The sequence below is a fragment of the Bombus vancouverensis genome, unplaced genomic scaffold (genome assembly GCF_051014615.1).
Source record: "Bombus vancouverensis nearcticus unplaced genomic scaffold, iyBomVanc1_principal scaffold0049, whole genome shotgun sequence".
Classification (NCBI taxonomy): Eukaryota; Metazoa; Arthropoda; class Insecta; order Hymenoptera; family Apidae; genus Bombus; species Bombus vancouverensis.
This window is the reverse complement of record NW_027468940.1, coordinates 114664-125227: the sequence shown is the minus strand read 5'-3', so window position 1 is coordinate 125227 and position 10564 is coordinate 114664. Positions and strand designations below refer to the sequence as shown.

Sequence of the window (10564 nt, the reverse complement as noted above, 5' to 3'; positions counted from 1 at the left end):
AAGAACCAATTAACCAAAAGTGACTCGCAAATTAATTAATAAATCACGACATAATACTATATTCAATCAGGATAACCTACAATTCGACAATTTAATCAAATCTCGTAATAACTTTATGAATAATTCAAAGGAAAGGAAAAAGGAATGGAACGATAGGAATACATACCTTTATAACAAACAGGAAATATCAAGCAATTTAATATACAGCAAATATGGACATACAAAACCACAATAAACAAAATATATCTTATATACAGCTAGATATAAAATATATAAAACACCTAGGCATATTAACACACTTCAATAAACCAGGCACTATTGTCAGAATCCACACACGAAACGTCAAGATTAAAGTAAAAGGGATTCCACGAACAATACACTCGAACAAGTTAAAACTAACACAATCGAAACAGACCACAAGAACGATTTCAAGAGACAACGGAGTGCGGTAGTATATGGAACAACACTGCTTGTCGAATACTGCAGATAGTGGTAACCTAAAGGGAAAAAGGAAAATTACTATGCGTGCTCTAACTATTACTTAAATATAAAATGTGTAATTCAATAAAATAATTACAAAACAGTGGAAGTGGAAAATACCTCGTGAACAATTACTCATCGTAGAAGGAAGTGTATGTGCGAAGACAGGTTATGTGTCCATATCCGTAGAACATAATCTACGACAGCCAGCTGAAACAAATGTAGGAATTAACTTTAATTGTTCCGATACAAAACATAATACTACTAAATGTTTATAACAATATTGTGCCTGAACCAAAGGAAGTGTGACACTGCTTATCGAATCATGCAGATAGTACAAACCTAAAAGGAAAAAGAAAATTATTATGTGCGTTCTAACCATTAATTATAAAATGTGTCATTCAATAAAATAATTACGAAACAGTGGAAGTGGAAAGTACCTCGTGAACAATTACTCATCGTAGAAGGAAGTGTATATGCGAAGTCAGGTTATGTGTCCATATCCATAGAACACAAGGTATGACAGCCAACTGAAACAAATGGAAGAATTAACTTCAATTGTTTCAATACAAAACATAATATTACTAAATGTTTATAACAATATTGTGCCTAACTCAAAGGAAGTGTGACAGTGCTTATCGAATCATGCAGATAGTAGAAACGTAAAAGAAAAAGGAATATTATTATGTTCTAACCATCATTTAAATACACAATATGTTAATTCAATAAAATAATTAAAAGCAGTGAAAGTTAAAAGTACCTAGTGCACAATTAATCATAATAGAAGAAAACGTACATGCAGGAATTTCGCAGAAACAAACTGTTGACCCACTCCGTAGAACATAGTATACGACTGTCAGCAGAAACGAATAAATAAACTAACTTCAATTGCCTTAATATATATGGAAGAAAATAATACTATTAAAAATTTACAATTATATTTCAATTAAACTAAACGAAGCACAACAATCAATAATTGATGCTCGACAACAAACTTACAGTTCGCTAATGGAAAATAAAACCGAAAAAATCAAGAAAGTTAATGACATTATAACGAAATAACTCAGCGTTGACACAGCGGTCTTTAATAAGAAGAAATAAAATCAGTTAATAAGTGCAGGAAGAGTTAAGAAATAACTAAGATAGGTTAAGTGAGTGACAACGATAATTTACTACTCACATCGAAGAAGTTTATACAAGGGTCAACGCAGTGATGAGAAACCAACTACCAAATTGGAGTAAATGTGTACGAAGAATCGCAGTCGATACTACTGGAATGACCAAGAAGATGTGAGAAAATTGGAAAGTTAAAAATTAGTGACATTATAACAAACGATTCAACACCGACGGAATGGTCTTAGCAAACAAGAAAAGGTATCTTACAAGTTAACGAGGTTTGTATGCAACCAATCATCCTTAAAGGAAATGTGCATGCAGGAACTCCACGAGAATTGGCTACGGATCCAACTTTGCAAAACATAATATACGACGGTATGAAGATATCGAAGGTAATAAATACCGAGGTAACCAATCATAACCTAAAAAGGGGAAGAATGTTGTAAACCATCTTGGAATAGAAATTGATAATAATAAGAAGCTCGTTACTCACATCGGAAGATATACATTAAAGCCAACGCAGTTACAAGAAGCCTACTACCAATCTTAAGTGAATACTTATGGAATACTGAACCAGATACTACCGAAACAGTCAAGGCAGCAACAAGAAACTGGAAAACCAAGGAAATATTCTGACATTATAACAAAACAATTCGATGTTAGCGAAGAGGTCTTAGCGACCAAGATAGTGGACGGACTATTTTACTATATAGATATTTACAAAATATAGTGTTTTATATATATGTCGGAGATAAGAGGACACCGGTGCCTTCCCTCTGAAACCTCGGGAAAATCCATAAAAACATTGTAATTAAAATCTACAGTTGTAATTAAACGATTTGCCGTCATTCTACCCAATTGTATTTGTTTGAGACTTGTGACAATGAGCTTGGGCTCAAGGCGACAATTAGTCGCCGAACGTAGCCGCGGTCAACGGGACGAACTCTCCATCTAACAAAGGCATTGAGTAACCCTATAGCTCTCCTTAAAAGAAAGATTTGTAGCGACACGTGACAGTAAACATTGCAACGGTTTCTGTCCCGTAGCTCGCCACACGCAGATCCTATTCTCCGGGCAGGATGTTTACCAGATGCCGACGCGTCTCCGCAGTACGTGATCGGCTAGCCCGAGGACCGTTATAAACACTAATATCTAGTTACCTAAAATCCTTCAACAGATACACAGTCTTTGTCCCAGTTACAAGAAGACAGGAGAGACCTATTTTTCCACGAACGACGTCTCCCACTAGCAACCTTCCCGCAAGGGCGGCTAGCATCCTTTTCTAACTACCGATATGGAGATTGGCCAATTAGCAGCAACGTCAATTTCCCTTACTTTCCGAACGTAGGATATCCCCGACGAATCCGATGACCTCGTGTCCTTAGACACACCCCGTCATGGTTTTCCTCTGAGGTATCACCGGGACGGAAAGTCATTCTCTCTTGCGGTCTCATCGACAAAAAGATTAACGCCTTACGGTCAGCGAATATTAACACAGAATCCGACTTAGATTTTTGCGAGTGCGTACGACTACCGTCCCGTTGTCCGCGGATTCGTTATTGAACCTAGGATCATTGTCACTAGTTTCTCGAGTATCTAATTACCACGGTTACTTGTCCGGTTCTATGGTAATCGTACTTGCACTAGCCAATGCTCTATTGCATAACGACGACGTGTAATCCAAACGAAGATTCGCTTCACGCCCCTAACCCTAATTCTAATGTAAACCCGACATATATATATATATATGTCGGAGAAGCAGTGGGGATAGGGTTGTCGGTGTTTGAGGAGTCTTCATTGAAGGTAGCCATCGTTGCGGTGTAGCGAAGATACGATTTATTGACACAGGTATGAATAACGCAGGTTTGACAATCTATCACGGCGGTGAGACGTCCGCGACACTAGTGACAGTGATCTCAGGTTCAATAACGAATCCGCGGTCAACGGGATGACAGATAGGCGTTCTCGCTGAATCTAAGTCTGACTCGTAAACGATAATTGCTGAGCGTAAAGACGTTACTCTTTAGTCGACGGGAGCGCGTCAAAGAATGCGCGTCCCGTCCCGATGATTCCACAGAGGAAAACTATACTGGGGTGTGTCTAAGGACACGAGATCATCGGATTCGTCGAGGAAAGCCTTCGTTTAGGAAGTAAGGGAAATTGACGTTGCTGCTAATTGGTCAATCTCCATATCGGTGGTTAGAAAAAGATGCTAGCCGCCCTCGAGGGAAAGTTGCTAGTGGGAGACGCCGTTCGTTGAAAAATATGTCTCCCCTATCTTCCCGTAGTTGGGACAAAGACTGTTTGTCTGTTTGAAGGACTTTAGTTAACTAAACCTTAAGATTTATTACGGGCCCTCGGGCTAGCCGAACATGTACTGCGGGGACGCATCGACATCTGGCAATCATCTTACTCGAAGAATAGGGTCTGCGTGTGGCGAGCCACGGGACAGAAACCGTTGGAATGTTTACTGTCGCGTGTCGCCACGAATATTTCTTTTAAGGAGAGCTATAGAATTATTCCATATGTTTGTTGGGCAAAGCGTTCATCCCTTGACCGCGGCTACGTTGGGCGACAGACTGTCGCCTCGAGCCAAAGCTCACCGTCACTAATCTCGAACAATTACAATCGGATTGAATGACTACAATAGTTTAGTTACAGTTATAGTAGACTTTAGATTGCAATGTTGCAGGGCTATCCGAAGGTTCCGGTGTCCTTTCATCTCCGACACGGCCATCCTGACTATCACACGTCCTCGTGTGTGGCTAAAATATCGTGTTTTCTTACATTAGCTTCGATGCAACTGACATTATTTACTATTTAACTAAGTGTCCAAGAAAGTCAAGGGTCCATTTCAACAACGAGGTTTTGTTCGGCGGTTTGACATGCAAGGAAATGAAAGAGGGCTCGAATTAGTAGCGCTATAATTTGTGTTTAAAGAGCTAGTTGCGTTCTGTGAGTTACCAGTCAGACCGTAATGACACGGCAGATCATTTCGATTTCGTACACCGAAGAGTCTCAGTTTGTTGGATCATGTTACTGCGTTGGGTGTATCACTGTGGGTATGTTACAGATGTATGAGGCATCACAGTAGATATATTACGTATGTGCAAAACGTCACTGTGGATATATTACAGATGTATGAGACATCACAGTGGATATATTGCGTATGTGCAAAACGTCACTGTGGATATATTACAGATATATGAGACATCACAGTGGATATATTGCGTATGTGCAAAACGTCACTGTGGATATATTACAGATATATGAGACATCACAGTGGATATATTGCGTATGTGCAAAACGTCACTGTGGATATATTACAGATATATGAGACATCACAGTGGATATATTGCGTATATGCAAAACGTCACTGTGGATATATACTACAACTACAACGCAGTGTTAGTGATCCTCTGAGGTCGGTGTACTTGCATCGATATTATCACCGTCGTCGTCATCACCGCAGACGTCCAACTCAGCAGGGACGCAGCCTTCCGGCATCTTTCTCAGTCTGCCATGTCTGTCCTTATATGATCGTTTTCCGTCTAGAGTTTTTAAGGTATACCTATCTCCTTCCAAAATCTCTGCTATCTCGAACGGACCCCTGAATTTCGGATCTAACTTCGTCTGGTTCCTTTCCTCGTTTTTGCGTAACACGAAATCGCCAAGGTTGAACCTAGTTATTTTAGCTTTGTTTTCATCGAACTTATCTTTATCGTATTTGGCGCTTGCTTCTATATTCTTTATCGCCTGCTGTCTTACATGGGAGATATTTACTTCTCTTTCTAAGATATTGTCGGGTAGGGATAAGCCGTAGGGTCTCGCTGTTCTACCGATTAGTAGTTCCAACGGGCTTGACTTAGTCACGCGGTTGGTGGTACAATTTAAGGCCAGTTGTATTTCCCCGATCGCGTCTTGCCAGGACCGCCCAGTGGTTTCTATTGTTGTGAACATGTTTTTTAGCGTACTCATAACACGCTCTACCTGTCCGTTGGCCCTACTAGCTCCGGTCGCAATTAAATGGAGTTTAATGTATTTATCTTGACAAAAGTCTCGAAATTCTTTGCCCGTAAAACATCTTCCCTGATCCGCTATTACCCGGCAGGGACTGCCGAACAAAAATATAGCGCACTTAAGCGCTTTAATGGTGTTAATGGAGTCTATCTTACGGGTATGATGCAAGTATACGAACTTGGTGAAGGCGTCGACCAACACAATGACGTATTCCTTCGAATCGTTCTTACCGCTTAGTTTGCCCGTTATGTCCATATGAACCGTGTGCCAAGGTATGCTGGTCTTAGGTATGGGGTGTAATTCGGCTTGTACTCGACCCGAACTTGCCTTTGAAACTCGACAAGCATGACAGTTCTCTACGAATTTGCGAACATACTTCGCCATTCCTTCGAACCAATAATACTCGTACAGTTTCTCAAGCGTTTTATCCCAACCTAAGTGCATAATGGACTGGTGCACATGGTTAATAATAGACCACCTAAACCCTCTCGGCACGATGGGCAGGCAGAGAGTTCTACCTTTTCTCTGTATTTTACGATGAAGAGTGCCGGACCGTAACTCATACGTATTCGCGACGTCTTCCGCGAGCTCTTCGTTCTGTAATTTATTGACGATCTCAGAAATTTGTGGGTCGCGACGTTGTTCCGCTAGTAGCCAATCGTCGGAGATTTCGGTTAGGTTAATTTCTTTCTCTGCAATTTTGCTGAACGTACCGCGATCTAAGTCTACGGGATTTCGCGAAAAGAAATCTACGTGGGTCATTCGTTTACCCTCCCGGTACATAATGTCAAAGGTAAAAGTTTGCAGGTAAGCCCACCATCTGTAAACCCTGTCGTTCAAGTGTACCTTACTACTGGATGCTTTCAGGGAGTTGCAATCGGTGACGACGAGAAATTCTCGTCCGTGTAAGTAATGACGGAAGTGCTTGACGGCGTTTACAACTGCTAGCGTTTCCAATTCGTAGGAATGATACCTAGATTCTGCAGGGCTAGTTCTTTTGCTGTAATATTCCACTACTCGATTTTTATCTTCAACCCTGTACATTAAAATGGCCCCATATCCTTCCGAGCTAGCATCCGTATGTAGTTCTATTGGGTAATTGGGGTCAAATATCATTAGCACCGGCGCGTCAGTCAGGACGGAAATTACCTTTTGTCTTATCTGTTCGTGCCGGTCCGTCCAAGGTATATTCTTGTTACTCGAGGTGAGTGCGTACAGGGGTTTCATTACTTGTGAGAATTTGGGAATGAAGTTTCGGAAGTAAGAGGCCAAACCTATGAATTGTCTGAGTTGTGTGACGGTCGACGGTGCAGGTAAAGAACTCAAGGCTTGTATTTTACCCGGGTTTGGACGGACTTCTCCGTTACGAATTACATATCCCAAATAGAGTACCGATGTCTTTAAAAAGGAACATTTTGCAAAGTTAAAGGAGAATCCGGCTTTCACGAGGGTATCTAATACGGTATTCAACCTTTCTAGGGCTTGATCTACTGAGTCGGTGATAATTAGGACGTCGTCCAAGTAAACAACAACGAACGAATACGCGAGGTCGCCTAAGGCGTTGAGAATGGCCCTCTGAAAAACGGATGGTGCATTTTTCAATCCGAAAGGCATAGTTACGTACTCGTATTGCCCGTCGGGTGTAACGAACGCCGTATATTCCGTCGAATTGGGATGAATGGGGATTTGGTGGAACCCGCTGGCCATGTCTAGGCTAATGAAGTATCTCGCCTTCTGCAATCTCGCTATTTGATCCGCGATAAGGGGTAGGGGATACCGGTCCGCGACCGTATTTTTATTCAATGCTCGAAAGTCTACACACAGTCTATCCGAACCGTCCTTTTTCTTCACGAGTAGTATAGGGCTCGCGAACGGTGGGTTACTAGGCCTTACAATCTTCGCTTTGATTAACTCGTCTATTCTCTCACGCACTATCCTCCGCTCTTCTTCGCTAAGTCTGTAAGGACTTCTTTGCACGGTGACATTAGGATCGATTAACCGTATTTCTAACTGCCCCGTGCTTACGCGGGCACGTGGGAAGCCCGTAATGAATGAATCTTTGAATTTCTCGAGAACAGAAATTAACCGACTTTTATCGTTACCGATCACGTCAGTATCGGCCGCGTTAATATCGATCTCGTCTTCGGGGGTTTTACTACAGGTGTTGACCACCTTTGTTCTACAAATATCGACGCTATTTCGTGTAATGTATACGTCGAAACCCTGGCTTAAAATCTCGCGACCAACCATGATATCGTAATTCAGATAAGTATCGGCAAGAACATGGAAGGTTATCTCCAATGTAAGACCGTTTATGCATACCGTGGACAAGATCTGGGACGTACTCTTAACACGGGTGTTTCCTATTCCTCGCATTACTACTAGCTCAGTCGTCCTCTTACCGGAGAATTTCGAGGCAGCCGACTCTCTAATTAATGAGCACTCGGCTCCGGAATCGAAGTAAAATGGGAACGACTCACCCAGATGACTTAGGGTACCAGCTGGGGACTCCACCGCGCAGCAGTTGACTACACGTTCATTCTTGGTACTGGCCTTTTTGTCCCGTCGTAGCGGGCAGTCAGGTGCGATATGGCCCTCCGCCTGACACTTAAAGCAAACCACCTGAGGCGATGCGTCCGGTCGCCTTCCTCCCTGGCGTTGTGAACTCCTCTGCTGTTGCTCACGCTTCCTCGTCCTACAATCCGCGAGTTTATGTCCTGGTTTGCCACAGTGAAGGCATCTCGGGAGGCGGGCCGACGAGTGGCGTCGTTTTGCTTCAGGTTCCGCCGATGGATTATTTGGCGAAGGTACTGGCCTCTTCTTCGCGTGAGAGAAGATTTTCATTTCCCTCTGGAATTGCTCTAGGGTCCGAATATCGTCCCCGAATGCTATTCTTTCGAAACGCTGGTCATACCAGATCAGTCGCAGAAGGATAACGGCGTTGATCAGCTCGACATTGGATAGATTTCCCCATTTCGCCGACAGAAGGGAGTGGAGGCGATTTCCGAAAGTCCCAGCGGTTTCGTCCTCCAGAGGTGATTCGTCGAGCACCCTGATTAGCACCGAGGTTGCCGTCTCCGTGCCTCCGTAGCGAGCAAGAAAAAGTTCCCTAAACTTTGTCCAAGTAAGACCGTTGACCGGGACATGCGTAAGCCACTCTGCCGCGGTACCCTCTAAAGCACGACTTATAGCAATATATAACTCGTAGTCTCGTCTAGGGACACTTTGTCCATAACCGCACTAACAGCCGCGCACCACGAAGCTGGGCTGGTGCCCGCGTTCCCGGGGTTGAAACGGGGTAGCGCTACACTCATCGTCTCCGTACTCGGCCTTTGCGTCAGTGTCCGAATTAGCTCTTCCATGGCGTTGATCCGCCCTTGCATCTCTTGAATCCGTGCGGATCCCACTTCTGATGTCGGAGAAGCAGTGGGGATAGGGTTGTCGGTGTTTGAGGAGTCTTCATTGAAGGTAGCCATCGTTGCGGTGTAGCGAAGATACGATTTATTGACACAGGTATGAATAACGCAGGTTTGACAATCTATCACGGCGGTGAGACGTCCGCGTCACTAGTGACAGTGATCTCAGGTTCAATAACGAATCCGCGGTCAACGGGATGACAGATAGGCGTTCTCGCTGAATCTAAGTCTGACTCGTAAACGATAATTGCTGAGCGTAAAGACGTTACTCTTTAGTCGACGGGAGCGCGTCAAAGAATGCGCGTCCCGTCCCGATGATTCCACAGAGGAAAACTATACTGGGGTGTGTCTAAGGACACGAGATCATCGGATTCGTCACTAATCTCGAACAATTACAATCGGATTGAATAACTACAATAGTTTAGTTACAGTTATAGTAGACTTTAGATTGCAATGTTGCAGGGCTATCCGAAGGTTCCGGTGTCCTTTCATCTCCGACATATATATATATATACTTACAATTCTAGGATAAATAAAAGTAGTCTTGATAAGTGTTAGACATGTAACGAAGAACCAGAAGATACCAAACGCGCACCATGTAACCGTTCCAAGTAAAGGACTCGGCGATGAAGGATTAGAATTGTAGAACCTATAAACAATAAAGATTTAGCTAGCAATGTATAAGATTAGCTCCTCTATTCTATGTAAAGGCTGCAAATTACACGCACAAGGTAACGACAACCGCATAACAAAGAAACAGAAAATAGCCAATAATATAGGAATAGGTTATGAATTAATCAAAACTGATTAACTGAGTATCAACGACAACCGCGATTAAGATAAAAAATTATTATATTGTACTTAGTTAATATAGCATAATTATATTAATTCTGGCGTGGAGAAATAAGGTTATGTTACGTAATAGAACTGGTAATAACAAACTATGCACATATTACTATCAAATTAATTAAGCGAACACTTTATAAAAATAAACCACTCGTAACACAACAATAAAACAGTGCTATTGATAAATTATAAAATTTAACAATAACACAATCCACATGTTATTATATTAAAATAACACATAGTATATATACACATTATAATGATTACACAAACAATACTATTGTCATTTAAAAATTCTAACTGCGCTAAAATAGAAGAAAATAAGCGACGGACGAATAATTGTTTCAATATTAAACAAATTAAGGACGCGTCACTACACTTTTACTAGAGACATTCACTAGCGGCCATCTTGGATTGTTACGATAGCTCTTACACGTGCGCATCGGAATACATGTAATAATTACACACATTAAATAAATGCAAAATAATATTATTCCCACTGCAATTGTACGTCAACTATTAAAATAAAGTCACAAATAATTAACGGATAAATAATAGATTTCACATTAATAAAATGTTACTATATACTAGGAACATTCACAGGCGGCCATTTTGGATAATCAACACGTTCATATAGTAATCTTTATGCGTTACAAAATAAATCATATTTTCAGCGAAGGAATAAA

The 10564-nt window shown here is 41.8% G+C and overlaps 1 long non-coding RNA gene across 8 annotated transcripts; it reads right to left on the bottom strand.

Annotated features, from left to right (window-relative positions):
* Positions 1 to 251: 251 nt before the first annotated feature.
* Positions 252 to 10276, bottom strand: LOC143304703 (uncharacterized). Of its 8 annotated transcripts, XR_013061362.1 has the most exons (5): positions 1864 to 2029; positions 1661 to 1751; positions 921 to 1010; positions 601 to 822; positions 252 to 497 (listed from the first exon to the last, which is right to left on the bottom strand). It is a non-coding gene; the product is annotated as an uncharacterized LOC143304703 (long non-coding RNA). The 8 variants fall into 8 exon arrangements; XR_013061355.1 differs by having other exon boundaries at positions 601 to 1010; positions 1864 to 2026; XR_013061357.1 differs by having other exon boundaries at positions 601 to 1010; positions 1661 to 1748; positions 1864 to 2026.
* Between the last annotated feature and the right edge of the window lie 288 nt (positions 10277 to 10564).